Source organism: Etheostoma spectabile, unplaced genomic scaffold (assembly GCF_008692095.1).
Source record: "Etheostoma spectabile isolate EspeVRDwgs_2016 unplaced genomic scaffold, UIUC_Espe_1.0 scaffold00003904, whole genome shotgun sequence".
Lineage (NCBI taxonomy): Eukaryota > Metazoa > Chordata > Actinopteri > Perciformes > Percidae > Etheostoma > Etheostoma spectabile.
Window position 1 is genome coordinate 44,986 of NW_022603091.1, and position 21,991 is coordinate 66,976.

The 21,991-nt window shown below is 45.3% G+C and overlaps 5 non-coding genes across 5 annotated transcripts; 3 read left to right on the top strand and 2 right to left on the bottom strand.

Moving 5' to 3' along the window:
• Positions 1-3,745: 3,745 nt before the first annotated feature.
• trnav-aac (transfer RNA valine (anticodon AAC)) lies at positions 3,746-3,818 on the bottom strand. Its single transcript has one exon. It is a non-coding gene; the product is annotated as a tRNA-Val (tRNA).
• A 241-nt stretch (positions 3,819-4,059) lies between these two features.
• trnad-guc (transfer RNA aspartic acid (anticodon GUC)) lies at positions 4,060-4,131 on the top strand. The gene has a single exon. It is a non-coding gene; the product is annotated as a tRNA-Asp (tRNA).
• A 641-nt stretch (positions 4,132-4,772) lies between these two features.
• On the top strand, positions 4,773-4,845 carry trnak-uuu (transfer RNA lysine (anticodon UUU)). The gene has a single exon. It is a non-coding gene; the product is annotated as a tRNA-Lys (tRNA).
• Positions 4,846-5,472: 627 nt separating this feature from the next.
• trnal-cag (transfer RNA leucine (anticodon CAG)) lies at positions 5,473-5,555 on the top strand. Its single transcript has one exon. It is a non-coding gene; the product is annotated as a tRNA-Leu (tRNA).
• A 13,199-nt stretch (positions 5,556-18,754) lies between these two features.
• On the bottom strand, positions 18,755-18,836 carry trnas-aga (transfer RNA serine (anticodon AGA)). The gene has a single exon. It is a non-coding gene; the product is annotated as a tRNA-Ser (tRNA).
• Between the last annotated feature and the right edge of the window lie 3,155 nt (positions 18,837-21,991).

A 21,991-nucleotide genomic window follows, 5' to 3' on the forward strand; every position in this document is an offset into this window, starting at 1 on the left:
AATGCACAAAGTTACAGATTGACAAAAGTTCTGTGTCCATACAATCAGTAATACACTTCTTTATATCCAGTGCCCCCAGAGGAAAACCAACCCTTGTTTGGAAAACAGTTTAATCTTAAACATAACAATTAGTGGACCTCAGGGAAACAGTTGGAGCTCTTACGTATTTCTGAATCTGCCCTCCATGTCTCTAGTTTCTTGACCGGTCATTCTATCTTAGCTGAAAAAGAACGTCTTGTCTCTTGGACAGGCTATGATAAACACAAAACTGTTTCTCTCAGACTTTAGCCCATTTTGTCCTTGGTGGGAGAATGCAAAGTCATTACAAATTCAGTTGTCTCCTACAAGGAGAAGACACTGAGTAAAGATACAGAAGTCATATACTCTGAGAGGCATTGGAGATCTTATTATGAATAATTAATATGAAAATCATTGGTTAAATGTAATTTTCCATTACAAGTTACTGTTTGAAAAAATGAAAAGAATTGTTATTGAGATGGAGGCAGATGAAGTGTTTATGACCCATCAATGATGACAAAAGTATACTTCGCTGTCGGGGCTCTGATTTAAAGGAAATGGTACTCTTTAAAAGTGTTGGGGTTCTAGCGATAAACTAATGAGGAAGAATTTGACAAATCAACCAAAAACAAGTCCAGGAACTTAGTCTTTCAAACATCATACCTGAATCTGTTAAGTCTTGATCATTCCCTGACCGGGAATTGAACCCAGGCCGCAGCAGTTAGAGCACCAAATCCTAGCCACTAGACCATCAGGGAGTCACATCTGTCACGTTTATCTTTGTAGATGTGAGTTTCCTCTTCACTCACTGGAATGACTCATATTGTTTTAGGCGAGGAATGGCGCCTGGCTAGAGCTTCAGAAGGCAGGACATGACAGATTACACATCTGTCACATAGTCAGTTTGTATTCTTAAATACCAAGTCTCTTGCTGTTCCTTGACTAGTTAGCCATATTGTTGGTTATATTGTTTTAGGCAAGGAATGGCGCCTGGCTAGAGCTTTAGAAGGCAGTGGTGCAAAATGCAAAACTGCCTGTTTCAATTTTTATTACATGGTAATATTACAATAACAGAGGTGCAGAGATTACCTGGAAATGCTTCTGGTATTTTCCAGGGAATCTCTTCACCTCTGTTATTCTAAAATTACCATGAAATACGTATTGTCCTGCACGCACGTAACGCTGTGCAATCTGACCAGCAGCTAAACACCTTCCACCATCAAGCACTGGCGACTGGGATCATTGTAACACGTTTATTTGAGTAACAAAGGGTGAAACTGGGAGGAAACTCAATGACCAGTTACTTAGATAGTAATGAGTCACAGATATTAAACAAAGATAATTGTAAAAACAATATAACTACACAACATTGTAATGCGGTGGTGTAGGCTATACAGTAGGCTAGCAAAAATGGAAGATGAAATAAAGAAACACGTAATGTATTGTTATACAGTGTACGTAGTATCACCTATGTTGGGATTCTAAACAAACTAAGATATACTTACATGTGGCATTACCCAAGATAAAATTGGCAAACTAGCTTACTGAAGTATATCGTCAGTTAGGGCTGAACAATATTGTGTTTTAGCATCGACATCGCGATGTGCGCATGCGCGATAGTTGCATCGCAGGACGTGGTGATGTTGACCTTAATACTTTTTTGCTGCTTGATAGAAAAGTAAACTTTCACCGTTTCTCCTTTACATGATTATTACCATCTGACCATTCCCCTTTAAGACAGATAGCCATGTGGGCAACGTGTGGATGTAACGTTAGTCCGATGTGGTTTATTGTTATTGGAAGTGAGGCTCTTTGTGTGTAGAAAAGTACCGGAGGCAGCAGCTGCCACTGATACAGTGATGTCATAGTTTTCATGGGTAGTCAGGGACGCTACAGTAGTCAGTGTTTTATGTTATTGGAAAACTTGATGTAATACAAGCAAATACTTAAGGCCCCACCCAACAGTTGTGTGATATGTGGCGGGCAACTATGTGGCGGGACTCATATTACTCGGATAATACTTGTACTCGGCAAAAGTGCTTTATCCGTACCGGATACTCGTTTCAGCCGGATACTCGGATCATCCCTAATATACACATCAACTTTCTTTTAGATTAATGCATATAAACATCAACTTTCTTTTAGATTAATGCATATGAACAGCATATGCATTTGACATGAACATGAACATGGACATGAACATGGACATGAACAGCACCTCACAAGGCGCAGCAGAAGGTGGGAGAGTGTCAAGTCTGGGCACCTTATAATTCCTCTTCTGCTCTTTCCAGATTATGTTGTTCTGTGGGCTTCATCAAACAGTGATCTACAGCACCCACTGGGGCAGATTGAAGTCCAGTGTCAAGCATTCGTAATCAAAGTCAGCCCCTCCAAATCTCAAAGCTCAGGATTTCTCCCATCGGGTTGGGAGTCAATTGCTGTCCCAAGTGAAGACGTTCTTGTATCTCAAAAGCTTATTTCAAACAGTGCAACTTGTTCCAACACAAAAACCACAATACTACTGAAACTTTGGATGGTCGCCTCCGCCTCTCACACGGAAGACTGGGTTTTATTTCCCGATGGGGAGATCTGTCTACCAGCTGCTAATTATTTCCCAAGGCTAAATCGACACTAGTATCATCTGCCAGAGTAGTTTGGATACGAGGCCCAACCATAGCAAAAGATATGACATTTTTTAAGAATGTATTATAGTGGATATACTCCAAGAAAGACAAAGGTTTTACAAAAGGATTGAGAATGATCCTGCTATCAAAGATATGTTTTCAGTGACGATATGATCACCTACTTCAGGATCCAGGAACGTAGGCAGACAGCAGGAACCTAAGACGGATCCAAGAATGTAAAACATCAACTATGAGGCTAGGAAGTTGAGGTTCAGGTAATTTAATTCAATTCAATTTTATTTATATAGCGCCAAATCACAACAACACTTATCTCATTGCGCTTTTCATAAAAGAGCAGGTCCAGACCATCTTCTGTGATGTTATTTACAGAAACCGGAAAATTCCCACCAAGAGCAAGCACTAGGCGAAAGAGGCAAGGAAAAACTGAGCCAGAACTACCTATAAGCTTCATCAAAGAGGAAAGTCTCAAGCCTACTCTTAAATGTGGAGATGGTGTCTGCCTCCTGAACCCAAACGGGAACCTGGTGTGGAGCTTGATAGCTGAACACTCTGGCTCCCATTCGACTTTTGGAGACTTTAGGAACCACAAGGAACCCTGCATTCTGGGAGCGCAGTGCTCTGGTGGGGTAATAAGGTACAATGAGCTCTTTAAGATAAGATGGTGCTTGAACATGAAGAGCTTTGTAGGTGAGAAGAAGGATTTTAAATTCTATTCTGGATTTTACAGGAAGCCAATGCAGAGAAGCCAAACCAGGAGAGATGTGATCTCTTTTCCTGGTTCCTATCAGAACACGTGCTGCAGCATTCTGGATCAGCTGAAGAATCTTTATGGACTCTTTTAAGCAACCTGATAATAAAGAACTGGAGTAATCCAGCTTAGAAGTAACAAATGCGTGGACTAGTTTTTCTGCATCAATTTTCGACAGGATACTCCTGAATCTCTGAATGTGATGACTACTGCACTGGGGAAACTTCGGCAGGCCTGGCCACGATTTCACGTCAGGGAGATTTTTCCGTGAACGTCATGGAGAGTTTAACTTCGCAGAGTTTGATTGTGCGAAGTCAATACAAACAAAGAAATGTGTTTCCGCCCTGTTTCGAAAAGGGGACCTTTCCCGTGTTAGGCGAACGTGATAACCACTACACTACGGAAACTGACGAAAAGCATTTATTTTGCATATTTGTGGGAAAATGCACCATTTTTATTTTACTGCAAATGTTCAAAAAGCTACAAAATAGAGATTTTAAACTAGATTCAGTCACAGATGCTTTGTCATGGATTTGAATGATAGCAAATATGTAGTAAACCTAAATATTTCTACATGCATTGACTGTGGTCTGAATGTTGGAATAGTGCCACCTATTTCTTGATGTGCCAAATATTAAGCTGGGGCATTCCTCGTTAGTATACTGGACAGTATCTCCGCCTGTCACGCGGAAGATCGGGGTTCGATTCCCCGACGGGGAGATTTTTCTACCAGCTAACCAATGCTACAAGGCCTCGAGGAAGTCCCGGCGAACGCGTGGGACTACTCGGGAAACTGGACCTTGGCTCAAGCTGTGTTCAGCATGGGAGGAGAACTCCTGATCCAAAATGGGAATATTTTCAAGCGATGGAATGAACGAAACGTCACAAGGCGAAGCAGGAGTTTGAAGAGTGTCAAGTCTGGCCACCTTAGAATTCCATTTATGCTCTTTGCAGACTATGTGGTTCATTTGGCTTTATCAGGCATTGATCTACAGCTTCCACTGGGGTGAATCATGAGGGGGAAAGTGGGCCTTGGCTCAGGCTGTGTTCAGCATGGGAGGAGAACTCCTGACCCTAAATGGGAATATTGTCAAGCGATGGAAAAAGCATATCTACTGGACATGAACAGCACCTCACAAGGCGCAGCAGACGGTGGAAGAGCAACTGTATTGATCTCATGTTATTTTCCAGATTGGTTCAGCTGCTAAATTTAAATTATCAGTCAGGATTTACTGACTAACTGACCGACTGACTGACTCCTAACTGACCTCAGGCCTCAACACCAACAGCAATTTCATGTGTTAACAGGTCGAGTTTTACATTTAGGTCGACACTTGATTTCACAGTCACTTGCTTCTGAAGCCTGGGTAGCTCAGTCGGTAGAGCATCAGACTTTTAATCTGAGGGTCCAGGGTTCAAGTCCCTGTTCAGGCGTAGAGTTGCACGTTCTGCTAGATGAGTTGTCCATTTGACATGCTTGTATGGACATGGACAAATTCAGACACTATCATATCATGTGTGTTCCATGCGCAAGTCTTTAAAAAGAATTTTGACTGTTTTTCAAGCAGGTTTGTATCGTAACAATGTTGTTGGTAAGTCTAAATGAACAATGGGCAACCTACATCCATCTTGCTAGCACCCACATCTCTGTACTCATCTCCCTGCTTGGATAGTATGTCCAAGGACATACCATTTATGGTCTATAACCCTTTTCATTGGTTTGCTACCACTCTTAAATAATTCCTTTCATTGTATCAATCTCAGAAATAACCAAAGAATGACAAATTCCATTCATGTGCTTGTGTTCAACCACCTGTCACTGTATTTTTAGCAGCAGTAGTGTTTTTTAGTTTTTTTAAAACACCTGCCCCGTGTGAGGTTGAGCTCACAACCTTCAGATTATGAGACTGACGAGCTGCCTACTGCGCCAACAAGGCAACAAAACATTGCAATGGTTGGTCTCAGTCTTTGGATGGTATAGGTAGCGCCCCGTCAGACATGTCATTTAATTTACTATATAATCATTTTTGAGACAGGTCCTACTGAAGATCTGTTGGATCAGTCAGGATGGCCGAGCGGTCCAAGGCGCTGCGTTCAGGTCGCAGTCTCCACTGGAGGTGTGGGTTCAAATCCCACTTCTGACAACTAGTGTTTTCATTTGGAACTAATGTCTAAGAGTTGATATTGGGAATAAAGAACTTAGTAGTTCTTTGTATTTAAGAGGACATGAATGTGCATGAGAAACGCAATTCCAAGTGCAGCGTTTTGTGAGCATCTTTATTGTCAACACATGTAAAGTTCCTTAGGGGCCCGTAGTGGATGAAATGGTAAAACATTTGGCCCTGGATGCATAGAATTCCTGCCATATTGAGCGACAAAGTTTGGGTGTCCTGAAAAAAGGGTCTTGAACTCTATCTCGCCGACCTCTTTTTTTACTGTTTCTTGTTATGTCACGGCAAGAAGAATTATGCTTTTGAGTCGTTTGTCCATCTCTACATCAGAATCAGATATAAAAAAAACATCAGACATATGCAGTCTCTGTGGCGCAATAGGTCAGCGCAGTCGGCTGTTAACTGAAAGGATGGTGGTTCAAGTCCACCCAGGGACGTTTGTTGCTTAAATAATCTGGAGTGAGCCAACTCTGGGATTTATCCTTCTTCAGGAGACCATAGAGCAGCCCAAAGATAACCCAAGTGGCCTTATGTCAATCAGAAGATACAGTTCTGGAAACCATGTACATATTAATCTTTACAGTCATCAGAGATGGGAAGTAACGAAGTACAAATACTTCAATAAAAAAATAACGAAGTACAAACACTTCATTACTGTACTCAAGTAGATTTTTCTTTTTTTTACTCTTTTCTTTTTTTGGCGACTTTTTACTTTTACTCCTTACATTTTACCACAATATTGGTACTTTCTACTCCCTACATTTTACAAAATTGGCTTGTTACTTTAGTTTTGTGCTAAAGGTTGTCTATCAGGTGTGATTTGGAGTCCATGTCGGAGAATAGCGCGGACACGCACCTCACACCACGAGCAGGCGCGCACGGCACACAGAGACAAAAGTGAGAGAAAAGAAAAAGAGACGAGCTGTCTGGAGGATAACTAGTTGAGATTGTGTGCGTCTTTGAGAACTGTAAGTCATATAACTGATGTTGTCAGTTCATGTAAGCCTGTTGTTGTGTTGGTCTGTAGTTCTGGTACATTTAAAAGTTAGCCTGTTTGTGTTCTTCTACTGTTGGCTTGGTTACACCTGGCTGTTGATTCGATATAATGGCGATTGTTGAACGTCCTTGCTCATTAAGACAATGTAATTAGTAGTTGGTTTATTGTTCTATTTCGTATAGGCTTCGCCCTCTAAGGGCTACGCTATTGGGCTACGCTATTGGGTTTATCCCTTCGCGCATGCGCAGTCGTGAAGATTTTCTTTCCCGCCCTAGCGTCCAGCTCGGGCCTCAACTACGTCCGCATTTACTGCATAAATACAGAGCGGACCCGTTGTTCGACTCCCACTTTTTCTTCAAAGCTCACGCAGTATGAAGACAAGAAGTTCCAGTGGTGCTCGCGTCTGACCCTCCTGCCAGACCGGCTACATCCTGCCGCCGGCCCTTCACCCCCGCTGCGGGACCTGCCTCGGCGCCGTTCTCGCCGGCCAGGCTCTCACCCGGCACGCCTCCTGCCAGTTTTGCGCCCGCCTGTCATCTAAAGAGCTAACTGACAGGCGGAAGCTCTTCTGGTCTTGCCAGGCTTGCGGGGGCAGGAACGGGAGCAAGGCAGACAGACGGAAACAACCGGCGACACCCTGGATCCGCGGGCGGACGGCGTCTTTCGACGAGCATGAGTCCGCTGGCTCTGTTCTCTCGGACAGCGCCGCCGTTACCGGTCTTTTTTTCCCTCCTTACCCTTAGGAGGAATTGGGCCTGGAGACGGCGATCGACGCTCTCCCACGGAGCTCTCTCCGTCTCCCGAACGGCCAGGGGCACCACCGAGCGGCCTTCCCCTTTGCCTCAGACGGCCCCAGCCTCCACCGCCAAAGCTCCCCTCGCTGATCTGCCGGGGAGGCAGAGGCCGGCGGCAGAGCGGAGAGGCGTAGCACTCCCGATGGAGCTGCCAGCCCCCGCTCGCGGCCTTTTTTGAGCGGGGATGTTCAGCTCCGGAGCCGCCCCCTTCACGGGCCCCACTCTGGCTGCGCTTCACAGAGCTTCGGCCGGGTGGTTTTTCTCCCAGCCTGGGAAACTGAAGGCTCCCGTCTCTCGCTACGCCCCGTTTACTCGGGCTCAAGGCGACACGGCTGCGGGGTTTCCCAGGGGCTGGCAGCACAAACAACGTAGCCCACCGCCATCCTCACCCGGATTACGGTGCCCACGGTGGCGCTGTCCAGGGTCATGGCTTGGCAGACTGGCCCAGTGAAACACCTGGTTCCACATGCCTCAGCTGACCGCGGCAGTTAGACGCTAGTTTGGCGTCTGTACGGCCCCTTAGCTTCAGAAGGGCTTTTTCGGCACGGTCACCCTCCGCAGCAACAGCCGGCACCACTCGGCCGGCGGGCTGCACGAGGTCGGAGACCCATGAGAGCGGCCCCACCTGGTCCAATCCGCCTCCCGAGCCACCCAGCAAGCAGCAACGACGGTGGCTATGACGGGACGCGGGGATCGTCTGTCTTCGGCTGAGAGTTAAAAACACAACGGCATGTTAGAGGGCCACTACCTCCCATCTTAACAGTCGTTTTTTCCCCTCAACCAAACAGCCCTTGTTTGCTCTGAACAACGCGCTGATATGACAGTCGTTCCCCACACAAGCACACAGGTAACCGCTGCCGCATGCGGAGCGCCACAGCTCCCTCGTTATGCCGGCAGCGGGAATCGCGCCCACCCATTGTGGATGACGCCGCTCAATCAACCCCCTCCCCACGGCGATGCCGGCGGGACGAGGGACACGTTAAGAGAAAAGAAAGAAAAAGGAGAAGGCCGAACAGCCCCTGTTTGCTCTAAACAAGACGCTGTTATGACAGTCGCTCCCCACACAAGCACACACCAAGCCGTCGCCGCGAGCGGGGCGCCTTTGCGTCCCCGCTGCGCAGACAGCGGGAATGAGCGTCCACCCACGGTGGACGACGACGCTTGTCCACCCACCTCCCCACGGCGATGCCGGCGGGGCGGGGGTCGGGTTAACCCAGTGACCGCTCCCGCCCCACACGGCGGCGACCGGCCACCGGCCACTGCCCTTTCGAAAGCCCTACCATGGGCTGGGCGAGGCGATCACTCGTCTCGCCCAGCGGCGGGATGGTCTCTGCGCTCCCTGCCTGCCATGTTGGTGAACAACACTCAGACATGTGCTCGCCCGCTGTCAGAGTGCAGCGCGGCATGGATTGGCTTGACTCACATGGACTCGTGGATGTCAAGCTGATAACACGGGGTTACACACTCCAGTTCGCCTCCCCCCCCACCCCCTTTCGCGGGTGTGTTGGAGACGACGGTCTCATCCCTGGCAGAGTCAGGCGCAATGACGTCAGAGCTAGAAGGGTTGCTGACGAGCGGAGCTACTTCCCGCGTCACTCCAGGGGAGGAAAACGAGGGTTTTTACTCTCTCTATTTTCTCACCCCAAAGAAGCCAGGAGGACTGCATCCCATGCTCGACCTGTCAAAATTCAACCGGTATGTCATGGAGCGCCCCTTCCACATGCTCACCATCAGGCACGTGTTGGAATGTGTGCGCCACGACAAATGGTTTACACCCGTGGATCTGAAAGACGCTTACTTTCACATCCAAATCATTCCCAGGCACAGGAAATTCCTGCGCTTCTCCTTCCAAGGGGCCCGTTTCCAGTTCAACCGGCTGCCGTTCGGATACTCACTAGCCCCCCGCACCTTTTCCAAGTGCATGGAAACGGCGCTCCAGCCTCTACGGGAGAGGGGCATCAGAGTCCTCTTTTACTTGGACGATCTGCTCATTCTAGCCCCTCTCGGGAGCGGGCGGCGCTGCACACTATGGAGGTTCTGCAGCACCTACAAACGCTGGGTTTTGCCATAAATTGGAAGAAGAGCGCCCTCGTCCCCGCACAATCGATAGTTTATCTGGGCGTAGACATGAGCTCGATCAGCATGAGAGCCAGGCTGTCAGCACCGAGGCAGGAAGCCCTGACTTCTCTGTTGTCCCGCTTCGGGCCGCGCGCGACAGTGTCAGCGCTGTCAGTTATGCGGCTCTTGGGCATGATGTCCGCGGCACACACGGTGGTCCCCCTGGGTCTCCTCCACATGAGGAAAGTCCAGAGGTGGTTTCACCGCCAGCGGCTCGATCCCATTCGCCACAAATGGCGAATGCTGTCCATCCCTCATTCCCTCCAATCAGACCTGGCATACTGGGGGAGTCCCCAAACCCTGTCTTCCGGGGTTCCCCTGGGCAGAGTGACGTCATATGTGACGGTGTACACAGACGCGTCCCTCACTGGCTGGGGGGGAATGTGCGAGTCACAGGTGGTGGGAGGGGCCTGGCCTCCTCCCCTCTCCCCTCACATAAACTGCCTGGAGCTGTCCACGGTGTTGAAGGTGTTGAAACACTTTACACCAGTGGTGACGGGGAGGCATGTTGTAGTAAGGACGGACAACATCACGGCGGCGGCATTCATAAACCGCCAGGGCGGCATACGCTCAGCCCGGCTGTTAGAAATAGCCAGACGCCTCCTGCTGTGGGCGCACAGCCACCTGCTGTCTCTCAAAGCAGTATATATCCCCGGGATTTTGAACCGGGCAGCCGACTTGATGTCGAGGGGGGGGCCCTCCCACAACGAGTGGAGATTGAATCCCACTATCGTTCAAACGTTATGGAGCAGGTTCGGGGAAGCGGAGGTGGATCTGTTCGCTTCACGAGAGAACACACAGTGCACACTGTGGTTCTCCTTGACCGCGCGGGACAACCCTCCCCTCGGCGTAGACGCCTTCTCCCACAAACCCTGGCCCAAAACCCTCCTATATGCTTTTCCCCCGGTCCCCCTGATCCCTCGCCTCCTGGGGCGCGTCCAGGAGGAGGATCTGTTAATTGTTCTGGTGGCACCGGAGCGCACGAGCGCGTCCTGGTTCCCAACCCTCGTTCAGCTGCTGGTGGCTCTCCCCTGGCAGATTCCGTGGCGGAGAGACGCACTATCGCAGCTGAACGGTGCGATCTGTCATCCCCCAGTGATAAATCAGAGGCTGTGGGGCTGGTTGCTGAGCGGGAACGCTTACAGAGATTAGGCTTGCCCCCCGCCGTGGTACGCACTATCCAGGGCTCCAGAGCCCCCTCTACCATAGCAGGCTACGCAGGGCGCTGGTCTGCCTTCCAGCGCTGGTGCACAGAGAGGGACGCAGACCCCACATCGTGTCCCCTACCTCTCGTGCTGACGTACCTACAAACTCTGGTGGATAATGATTTGGCTCCATCTACAGTCAAAGCATACGCAGCAGCCATCTCATCCTGTCACGAAGGTTTCGGTGAGAGGACAGTTTTTGCGCATCCCCTGGTGAAGCGTTTCCTGAAGGGGGTTAGGCGTCAAAAACCGGCTGTTCGCCCCCCGCCCCCCAATGGGACCTAGCTCTGGTGCTCCGGGCTCTGGGGAAGCCCCCCTTTGAGCCCTTGACACAGGCTTCGCTCAGAATGCTGTCGCTTAAGACAGCACTTCTCCTTGCCCTAACGTCGGCCAAAAGAGTGAGTGATTTATGTGCACTGTCAGTTTCTCCGTCCTGCCTCTCCATTAGAGGGGACTGGAGCGCAGCCACCTTACAGCCAAATCCCTCCTTCACACCGAAGACTTTAACTAGTTCTTTTCGGTCAAGGTGTTTTCCCTCGAGGGTTTTTTCCCCCCACCTCACGCTAACGGTGCGGAGGAGGCTTCCCACCGGTTGTGTCCGGTGTGCGCTCTGTCACAATACATTTTACGCACGGCAAATATCAGGAAAACTCAGCAGCTGTTTGTGCATTATAGAGAACACTCCCAAGGATCAGCCCTCTCAAAACAGCGTCTGTCTCACTGGCTGTGCGAGGCTATTACCCAGGCTTATAGCTCGGAAGGGAAAGAGCCCCCCAAGACATTCGGGTCACTCTACGAGGGCTCTGTCGGCGTCTGCGGCTCTATTTAAAGGCATGGCAGTAGCCGACATTTGCGCGGCAGCCTCCTGGGCTTCCCCGTGCCCCTTCATCCGCTTTTATCTGCGAGATATGTCTGAATCTTCCATGTCTCATGCGGTTTTGTCCACAGTCAGTGACGCGTAATGCCGCGCTGAATGTGCAAAAAAAAAAAAAAAAAAAGCGGATGCCTTGATTGTTGCCAATCTCCTTCACACCTAGTGCTGAATGACCCTGCTCTGCTGTCTCACCTCTCCTATACCTGGGTATTTCTTGTGAGACACAGTTTTTATCTCATACATTGTCATAATCATGTTGCACGCACGGAGGTAATCATGTCTCTCCGTTGCATGCGCGACAGGATCAATCACGCTTAACCCCCATTAATCATTGTACTACTGCATCATATTGCGGGCCACATGAACCTTTCCGGCCACGCCATTGGCAGGGCAGGCTTTGTCAGAAGAATGACTCTGACTAGCCTCTGTACATTGTTGCTGGGGCAATGTGGTGTATGTTCGGCTTGTGGACCTTGTGCCGCAGGTGGCATTGACTACATCAGCTTCGCCCTAACCCAATAGCGTAGCCCTTAGAGGGCGAAGCCTATACGAAATAGAACGTTAGTTACTTTGGTAACTCCAGATTCTATTAGTATAGGCGTAGCCCTCTAAGGTCCGGGCCACCTGCTCCTAGAACATTAGTTGAAGAAAAAGCTGATGTTTTGGGAGTCGAACAACGGGTCCGCTCTGTATTTATGCAGTAAATGCGGACGTAGTTGAGGCCCGAGCTGGACGCTAGGGCGGGAAAGAAAATCTTCACGACTGCGCATGCGCGAAGGGATAAACCCAATAGCGTAGCCCAATAGCGTAGCCCTTAGAGGGCTACGCCTATACTAATAGAATCTGGAGTTACCAAAGTAACTAACGTTATTATTTACTAGCATATATGATTCCTATACATTGTGTATGGTAGCCTTTACAATGTTGTTTATTTCATTTATTACCACACACACATTCATAGCAGAGCTGCCCCCCCCCATGTTTATACTGATGATTGATTGTAATAAATCAACAGAGAGAAGTTGTCTCCATCTGTGTTTTAACAGACACACCTGGGCCGAAGTTGGAAACCACAATCAGCTTTAAATCCAGTTCTAATCTAGTCCTCACTAAATTTCAAATAATTTCCCTGGAGTTACCATTACAAAATGTAATCTAATTAAATTGGAACATACACAGACTTGTCACAAAATCACACTTGAATTCATATTTTGCTACTCGGTCAGAATCTTATTAACCTGGAGTCCCAGTCTCTGTCAATATAAATAGGCTATATTTTTATATATGTTTTAGGCCTATTAGCAGACATTTAAAATGTAGGCAATGGCATATAAAGAATAAAGAGTCTTTTCTCCATGTCTACTGTAGTTTCTCAGTGTGCTCTCTAGTAACATGTGTCTGGTCCAGGGAGCTTTGATATTCATAAGGCTACTTTTACTTTTATATTTTAAGTATATTGCTAAGCCTGTACAGATGGAGGAGAGATGAAATGTGTCAGTAATATAGGAGATTGTTGGCTGGAAGTATGGAGATACTAATATGCATTACTTAAAAGGAGAAAACTAAAAATATTTTATGGTCATGTAAGTATGTGTTTTCCAATAAAAAGATTGACTTGAGAATAATTAATTAGTCTATAAATGATGCTCAGAGGCCCCACATGGCCCTTCTATGTTCATGTTAGTATGTGTTTTCAAATAAAAATTTGACTCAAGAATAATTAATTAGTCTATAAATGATGCTCAGAGGCCCCACATGGCCCTCACCTTGTTCGCAATAGGTCAGCGCAGTCGGCTGTTAACCGAAAGGATGGTGGTTCAAGTCCACCCAGGGACGTTTGTTGCTTAAATAACCTGGAGTAAGCCAACTCTAGGGTTTATCATTCTGCAGGTGAATATAGACTAGCCCAAAGATAACCCAAGTGGCCTTACCTTTATCTGAAGGTACAGTTCTGAAAACCATGTACTGTACATATTAATCTTTACGGTCATTGGTATGCAGGTCACGTGATGTAATACAAGCAAATACATAAGGCCAGACAGAGACAAAAAGTGAGAGAAAAGAAAAAGAGACTAGCTGTCTAAAGGATAACCAGTTGAGATTGTGTGCGTCTTTGAGAACTGTAAGTCATATAACTGATGTTGTCAGTTCATTTAAACTAATGAGGAAGAATTTGAAAAATCAAAATCAAGTCCAGGAACTTATTCTTTCAAACATCACACCTGAGTCTCTCAAGACTAGACCATCTAGCCACTAGACCATCAGGGAGTCACATCTTTCAAATTTATCTTTGTAGATGTGAGTTTTCTTTTCATTTACTGGAATGACTCATATTGTTTTAGGCGAGGAATGGCGCCTGGCTAGAGCTTCAGAAGGTAGGACATGACAGATTACACATCTGTCACATAGTCAGTTTGTAGTCTTAAATACCAAGTCTCTTGCTGTTCCTTGACTAGTCGGCCACCCCTGCTTTGCATCGCTCCAGGTATGTAGAAAAAAAATCTGTTATGCACCTTTGCATTGCACTAAAATGTCAAAATTTGGACCTGAATCCAACAATAACATTACTTGACACTCACATACATTGGTTTTCAGTTAAAAATGTTGGTTAGGGGTTTAGTTACTGCTTGAAAAAATGAAAAGAATTGTTATTGAGATGGAGGCAGATGAAGTGTTTATGACCCATCAATGATGACAAAAGGAGACATCCTCTGTCGGGGGTCTGCTTTAAAGGAAATGGTACTCTTTAAAACGTTAAACTAATGAGGAAGAATTTGACAAATCAACCAAAAACTTGCTCTTTTAAATCTGTATCTGTCAAGTCCTGACCATTCCCTGACCGGGAATTGAACCCCGGCCGCGGCAGTGAGGGCACCAAATCCTAGCCATTAGACCATCAGGGAGTTACATCTATCAAATTTAATTTAACATATTGTTGGTTATATTGTTTTAGGCAAGAAATGGCGCATGGTTAGAGATTTAGAAGGCAGTGGTGCAAAATGCAAAACTGCCTGTTTCTATTTTATTACATGGTAATAATACAAAAACAGAGGTGTAGTGATTACTTGGAAATGCTTCCGGTAGTTTCTGAAATAAAAACCATGAATCAGTGGTGGAAAATGCAAAACTGCCTGTTTCAATTTTATTACATGGTAATATTAGAATAACAGAGGTGCAGAGATTAGAGGTGCAGAGATTACCTGGAAATACTTACCATGAAATATGTCTTGTCCTTCACGTACGTAACGCTGTGCAATCTGACCAGCAGCTAAACACCTTCCACCATCAAGCACTGGCGACCGGGATCCTTGTAACACGTTTATTTGAGTAACAAAGGGTGAAACTGGGAGAAAACACAATGACCAGTTACTTAGATAGTAATGAGTCACATATATTAAACAAAGATAATTGTAAAAACAATATAACTACACAACAGGCTAGCAAAAATGTAAGATGAAATAAAGAAACACGTAATGTATTGTTATACAGTGTACGTAGTATAACCTATGTTGGGTATCTAAATAAACTAAGATATACTTACATGTGGCATTACCCAAGATAAAAGTGGCAAACTATCTTACTGAAGTATACCGTCAGTTAGGGCTGAACAATATTGTGTTTTAGCATTGACATCGCGATGTGCGCATGCGCGAAAGTCACATTGCAGGACGTTACGATGTTGACGTTAATACTTTTTTGCTGCTTGATAGAAAAGTAACCTTTCACTGTTTCTCCTTTACATGATTATTACCATCTGACCATTCCCCTTTAAGACAGGTAGCCATGTGGGCAACGTGTGTATGTGACGTTAGTCCGATGGGGTTATTGTTATGGGAAGTGAGGCTCTTCGCGTGTAGAAAAGTAGCCTACCGTTGGCAACAGCTGCCTCTGACACAGTGATGTCATAGTATTTGATGGGTAGTGAGTGACGCTACAGTAGTTGGGGTTTTATGTTCTCCTCAAATACAAACTAAACCCCCTGATTAATGCAACATAATCACAACGTCTCCCGGCCATTTCCCACCGCAGAAAGCTGCTATCAGCCAAGCTAAAGCTAATATAGTTAGCTTAAAGAAACAAGCAGAAAGCTGCTACCAGCCAGGCTAAAGCTAAAATAGTTAGCTTAAAGAAACAAGCAGAAAGCTGCTACCAGCCGGTCTAAAGCTAATATAGTTAGCTTAAAGAAACAAGCAGAAAGCTGCTACCAGCCAGGCTAAAGCTAAAATAGTTAGCTTAAAGAAACAAGCAGAAAGGCGCTACCAGCCAGGCTAAAGCTAAAATAGTTAGCTTAAAGAAACAAGCAGAAAGCTGCTACCAGCCGGTCTAAAGCTAATATAGTTAGCTTAAAGAACAAGCAGAAAGCTGCTACCAGCCAGGCTAAAGCTAATATAGTTAGCTTAAAGAAACAAGCAGAAAGCTGCTACCAGCCGGTCTAAAGCTAATACAACTAGCCCAAAGAAACAAGAGGCATGCAGGTCTGGTCAGTTTATCAAACTGACGAGCTGGCCTCGCTAGTCGACCACAACCTGAAATTTAGAGGAAGCAACATGCAGTCACTGTCATTCACGTTAACCTGGATTGATTATTATATGAATACAATGGTGTCATGCTAGTCAACCAGAGTATTTCTACCTGATGTCCCTCTCCAAAATCACTTCAGAAGAGCAATGTTAGTCACAGCGCTTACTTGCTTTGGTGTTTGTAAAGCAATAAAGTTCAACAAAGAATATGAAGGTAAATATGGTGCAAATGTGAGAGCGCGTAGATGTGATGTGAGCACTTAGAGAATATGATTTGAGAGCTTGTAGAAAAAAATTCTGTACTTGTACTTTATTTCATTTTTTTTTTCACTTCAGTCACTTTTCCACAAAGGCGAGTCTGCACCCTTGACTTTTGCAACACTTCTTACGATACATTTGGTGCAAAACTAAGTTGTACCTGTGGACTTAGTCTGTGGAGCTCTGCGCCAACAGGATGGGGGGGAGGGGGCAGCAGGGTTTTTATCCCCAGATGAGGGACAACTCTGTCCGGCTTATTTATGAAGCATGAAAGCTAGCATAAGCTTACTAGCATCCAGCCCGCTTCTAAATACTGTAAATACCTTTTAATTATCTCAACACTTTTTAACAGTTAAACTGAAACACTGGAGCTCCAGGTGCTGCAGACGCAGACGGTCCGCCGTCAGTGGGGCTCGGCCAGCGGGGAAACATCGCTAGAAAGCTCCGCTGCCGACCTCAACGGGATCTGATCTCCAGCGAGACATGGAAAGCTCCAGACCCGATAGCAGCGGCACAACCCCCCATGAGCCCACCGCCAGTGTTGGGGGAATAGCAAGCTAGCGTTAGCAAACTAACCAACCAGCCCGCTTAAAAAAAAAAAATATTTAATTTAAAAGGCACGCATTATACCCATTGATGGCGGTCTGTCCGTGGCTGCAAGACCTGGAGCTCACCTCCAGTGTTTCAGTTTGACTGTTTAAAGTGTTAGGATAATTAAAATGTATTTATTTATAAGCGGGGTTAGTTTAGTACGCTAGCTTGCTAATCCACCAACACTAGTGGTGAGCGGGTCTGAAGCTATCCATGTCCATCTGCAGCTGCAGGACCTGGAGCTCACCGCCAGTGTTTCAGTTTGACTGTTAAAAAGTGTTGAGATAATTAAAAAGTATTTGTTTGGAAGCAGGCTGGCTGCTAGTTAGCTAACGCTAGCTTCCATGCTACATAAATAAGCTGGACAGAGTTGTCCCTCACAAAAAAACACAGGTAAAATTAAAAAACACTGCATAAGCTTTGTACTGTGTGTTCATTTAAATATAGGTACACCTACATGTAGGGTGACGAGATTGCAAAATAAGCCTATATATTAATATTAGGACTATCCATATGTCAAGGGTGTATATTTTCATTAGGCGGTGCAGTACAGCCCGATCCAGCAGAGGCGAGTTCTAGCCCGACCAGGCTCCTCTCTTTACATTGTAAGCCTCACTGGGTGTCCAAACTAAAATGATAAGAGGCAACTTGGTAGACTCCTTACTGATGTTTATATCTGTACTCACAATGCCCTTTTTTTAAAACACCAGCCAATCACAAGTCTTACATGTGAATAATCAATGTGTGAGTAATCAGGGAGCTCACATAAAAGATAGTTGCAAGGTCTACCAAAAGTTTAACTTTACAAGTCGTAAAATGTTGGAACCTTGGTGGCCACAGGTTCCCAAATCTCCCCACAAAAGCCCCGAATTGTTATCAGCAGAGCAGAGTGGCGCAGCGGAAGCGTGCTGGGCCCATAACCAGAGGTCGATGGATCGAAACCATCCTCTGCTAATTCCTGTGCTTTGTATCAGCATTAAGTCTATTTCCTGTCTGTTGATGTTTAACAAAGCCTCTGATGTTGCAAGTGTCTGAAGTGAAACGTCTCTCCACCTGCTGAAGAGTAAACTTAATGTCATGTTGAGATTATACAGTATATACATTATACAGTGCTCATACTCCTTTATTCCCGCTGTAACACCCATAAAAACTGGAGTGTAATACAGTAAATACTACACTACAGGTAATAAATACTGTAAATAGAAACTGTAAAACATGTACGTTTAAAGTGCTTGTTGTGCTGTCTACCAGTCAGATTACCACAGGAGGTAATATCTGTTGCAGCTCTTTTAAAGACTCTACCATAATACCTGCTGGAGATGCCAGGTCCTCATACATGGAAAGCATGCGCTCTACCACTGAGCTACATCCCCTGAAGATTTTGAAATTCTTCTGACTTTTTTCTGAGATAGACTTAGACTTATCTTTATTAATCCTTTTGGGATGACTCCACAAGGAAATTGAAATATTACGGAATAAAAGAAGAAACCGTGGTAAAACATGTAATGTTAATGTTGTAGCTGGCTTTAAAACCTGTAAATGCAACTGCGGTGGCTGAAAATCAAACCTGGGTAAAATGCTTGCAGTGCTAATGGTATAAATCATAGTTGAAAAGTAACACACCTGTTGCCTTTCTGCTGGACAATACAACGTTCACTGCAAATCTTGTAAGACAGATTGATAAGAAATACATTGGTGGAGACTGGTTGCTTCCAGTACCTATGAGATAAGACAATATTGTTTATGAAAGCACATCTGCGATTTGGTATACTCTGATGTGTCATTGGTTTGGTACCACTCTTAAAAAACACTGCTCGTTGTCGGCAGGATTCAAACCTGCGCGGGGAGACCCCAATGGATTTCTAGTCCATCGCCTTAACCACTCGGCCACAACAACATGATAAGCTGAGCTAGGACTGTTTGCTGAAATGTTCATGTAGCACCTCAACACACCATATAATGCCTAAGCTGCACTTGCAAAATAGCAGGGTGTTCAAATACTTATTTTCCTCACTGTAAGATTCCTATACATTGTGTATGGTAGCCATTACAATGTTGTTTATTTCTTTTATTACCACACACAAATTCATAGCAGAGCTGCCCCCCCATGTTTATACTGATGATTGATTGTAATAAAGCAGTAACAGAGAGTTGTCTCCGTCTGTGTTTTAACACACCTGGGCCGAAGTTGGAAACCAGAATCAGCTTTAAATCCAGTTCTAATCTAGTCCTCACTAAATTTCAAATAATTTCCCTGGAGTTACCATTACGAAATTTAATCTAATTAAATTGGAACATACACAGACTTCTCACAAAATCACACTTGAATTCATATCTTGCTACTCGGTCAGAATCTTATTAACCTGGAGTCCCAGTCTCTGTCAATATAAAGGCTATATGTTTATATATGTTTCAGGCCTATTGGTAGACGGCCATTTAAATGTAGGCAATGGCATATAAAGAATAAAGAATAAAGAGTCTTTCTCCATGTCCACTGTAGTTTCTCAGTGTGCTCTCTAGTAACATCTGTCTGGCCCAGGTAGCTTTGTCATTCATAAGGCTACTTTTACTTTTATATTTTAATTATATTGCTAAGCCTGTACTTTGGTACTTTTACTTGAGTAAAGAAGTTAAATCAGTACTTCTACTTTTACCAGAGTATTTGTTAACACAATTATCTCTTCTTCTACTTGAGCACGGGCAGTGAGTACTTTGCCATCTCTGACGGCCTCTGTATTGTTCTGTTTAGAGTATGTATATATTGTGTGTATGGACTAGTCCATTTTAGTTAACAAACCCTTGCAACACTTTTAAAGGTTCCATGGTGTAATGGTTAGCACTCTGGACTCTGAATCCAGCGATCTGAGTTCAAATCTCGATGGAACCTGGTTTTTAAGCCACACCACAGTAAAAAAGATCAACCTTTCAACTTTCCACATCTAGTTACAGTAAGCTTACAGGTTTAACTGTGTAATATTCACACTGGCAGTGAGAACTACTGTAGAAATTATTATCTTGGTCAATGTTGTTTTCAATGTCTTGTGGTTTAGGTCTGTATTTGAAAGTTTGAAAGTTCAGTTGATTATAGGTACAGAGAAGTTTCTGTCCAAGTTTGCCATGATCATTGTGTTTGATACGTCCAATTCAGTTTGTATGCAGTTACCTTATGTAGCCTATGTTGCTCTTGATTCATTCCTTCTTCAAACTTATCCAGCTCGGTGATGTCCTGATGAGAATCACTTCAATCTCTTTTGCTGCCTCAGGCGTCAACCCGTGAAGTTTGATGTATATTTTACAATTTCTTGCCCATGTTGCCTGGATCTTGTTTTTTCTGAGTATGAGTGCTTTCTTGGCAATATCAGCATTTTTCTTGGTGAGGTGTTTGTGATGTAAACTTGGATGCCTTTAATTTCCTTCCTTGTCTGAGAAGTGCGGACTTTTTCTTTCTGTTGGTGAACCGGATTATTACAATGGAGTGGCCGTTGTTTTTGCTCGGAAGAGTATGACAATCCTCAATGTCCCTGCTATCAACATAAATGCCTTTGCTGTCCAAAAAGCAAATCACCTGTTGTTCCAGCGTCTCCTTCTCCTCCTCGAGAGCTTCCCTCAGCCTAGCAGTGGTGTATCCAGCGTCTGCGGCCACTCTGGCATGGTTCGTTGTTTGGTTCTCAGGCCGCTGATAATCACATTGCATTGCTCGAGGTCAGCAACTCAAGTTTCAGAAAAGCAATCTTCTCCACGTTTTGCCCGTTTAGCGTTTGTATTTTACTCATCAGATCTATGATTTTTCTTCTGTTGAAATCTCCGCCGACAAGAAGTCCAGAGATTTCTTTATCTCCTCAACCTCATCGGGTAGGATTGCATTTTTCTTAGCGGCATATTCTACTGGGCCTGGTGGTAGCCGGCTGCTCTGGTCCTGGTGGTAGCTGGCTGCACCAGAGCACCTGAGATGTCAGGGTTTGCAATCGCCACCTCTGAAAAATGCCTCTTCTTAGCCGGATTACGTCTGTCCATGTCGTAAATAGTAGCGGCGATGCCTCAAAACCGAGAATATAATGGGGTGTGATAATTTTAATTATGATCGTTTCCAGCTGCTGCATTTATCAATGTACGATCATTCTTACGCTCTGATTGGTGTGATACGAACGTTTCATGAATCTCACGTTGAAGCCTGTCGTACTTTAGGTTAATAAATGAGGGCCATTAGCTCTAAGGATGTGCTTCAATACATAACTGAAGTGGACACACTAATGAGTAGCACTATGGATCAATTTGTTTACCTTGTCAAGCTAAAGCCTTTTTCTAAGCTAAAAGAACAAGGCACTCTTCTGCAAAAGCACAGCTGGGAGTGCTTGAGAGCACTTTTGCGGTGCAGTGTGATTTTCGGCTGAGATGCTTCGGGTGCGTTTAGGTGTGAGCCCAATAGTCGTTGAATGACAAAGACCAGACAGCGATCAGGCGGTAGAACCAGGGTATTGATGTCCCGTCCATGCAACCGATGGATATGATTAAAACCTGTATACAGCCCAACCACTTACCAATCACATCACTGGAAAGACAGTCTGTCACAACTTTTCCAGCAGTTATAACATGATTCGTTTCACCATGGAAATCATAATCTCTTGATTCATCTCCCTTTCAGAGAGTCTACCATTGTGTCCCAGCAAAACAGAGGTAGCAGAGGAGGATTTTGAACTATCAACCTCAAGGTGTGGGCCCAGCACACCTCCGCTGCGCCACTCTGCTGAAAACCACCCCAGATGGGACTGAACCCACAATCCCTGGCTTAGGAGGCCAGTGACTTATTCATTAGCCACTGGGGCTTTACGTCACCCACAACTCACAGTTCAGGAGAAATACATATACAGTTCTGAGACATAATGAAACAGTAACCTTGACCTCTAATTTTGAAGTCTTCCCTCTAGGCGTTCAGGGATATTGCATTCACAAGAATTGGATGGACAGACATGAGACACAGTCACCTTGACATTGAACCTTTGACCTCCAAAATCTCATCAATTGATTTTCGAGTTCATGTGAATGTTTTTGCAA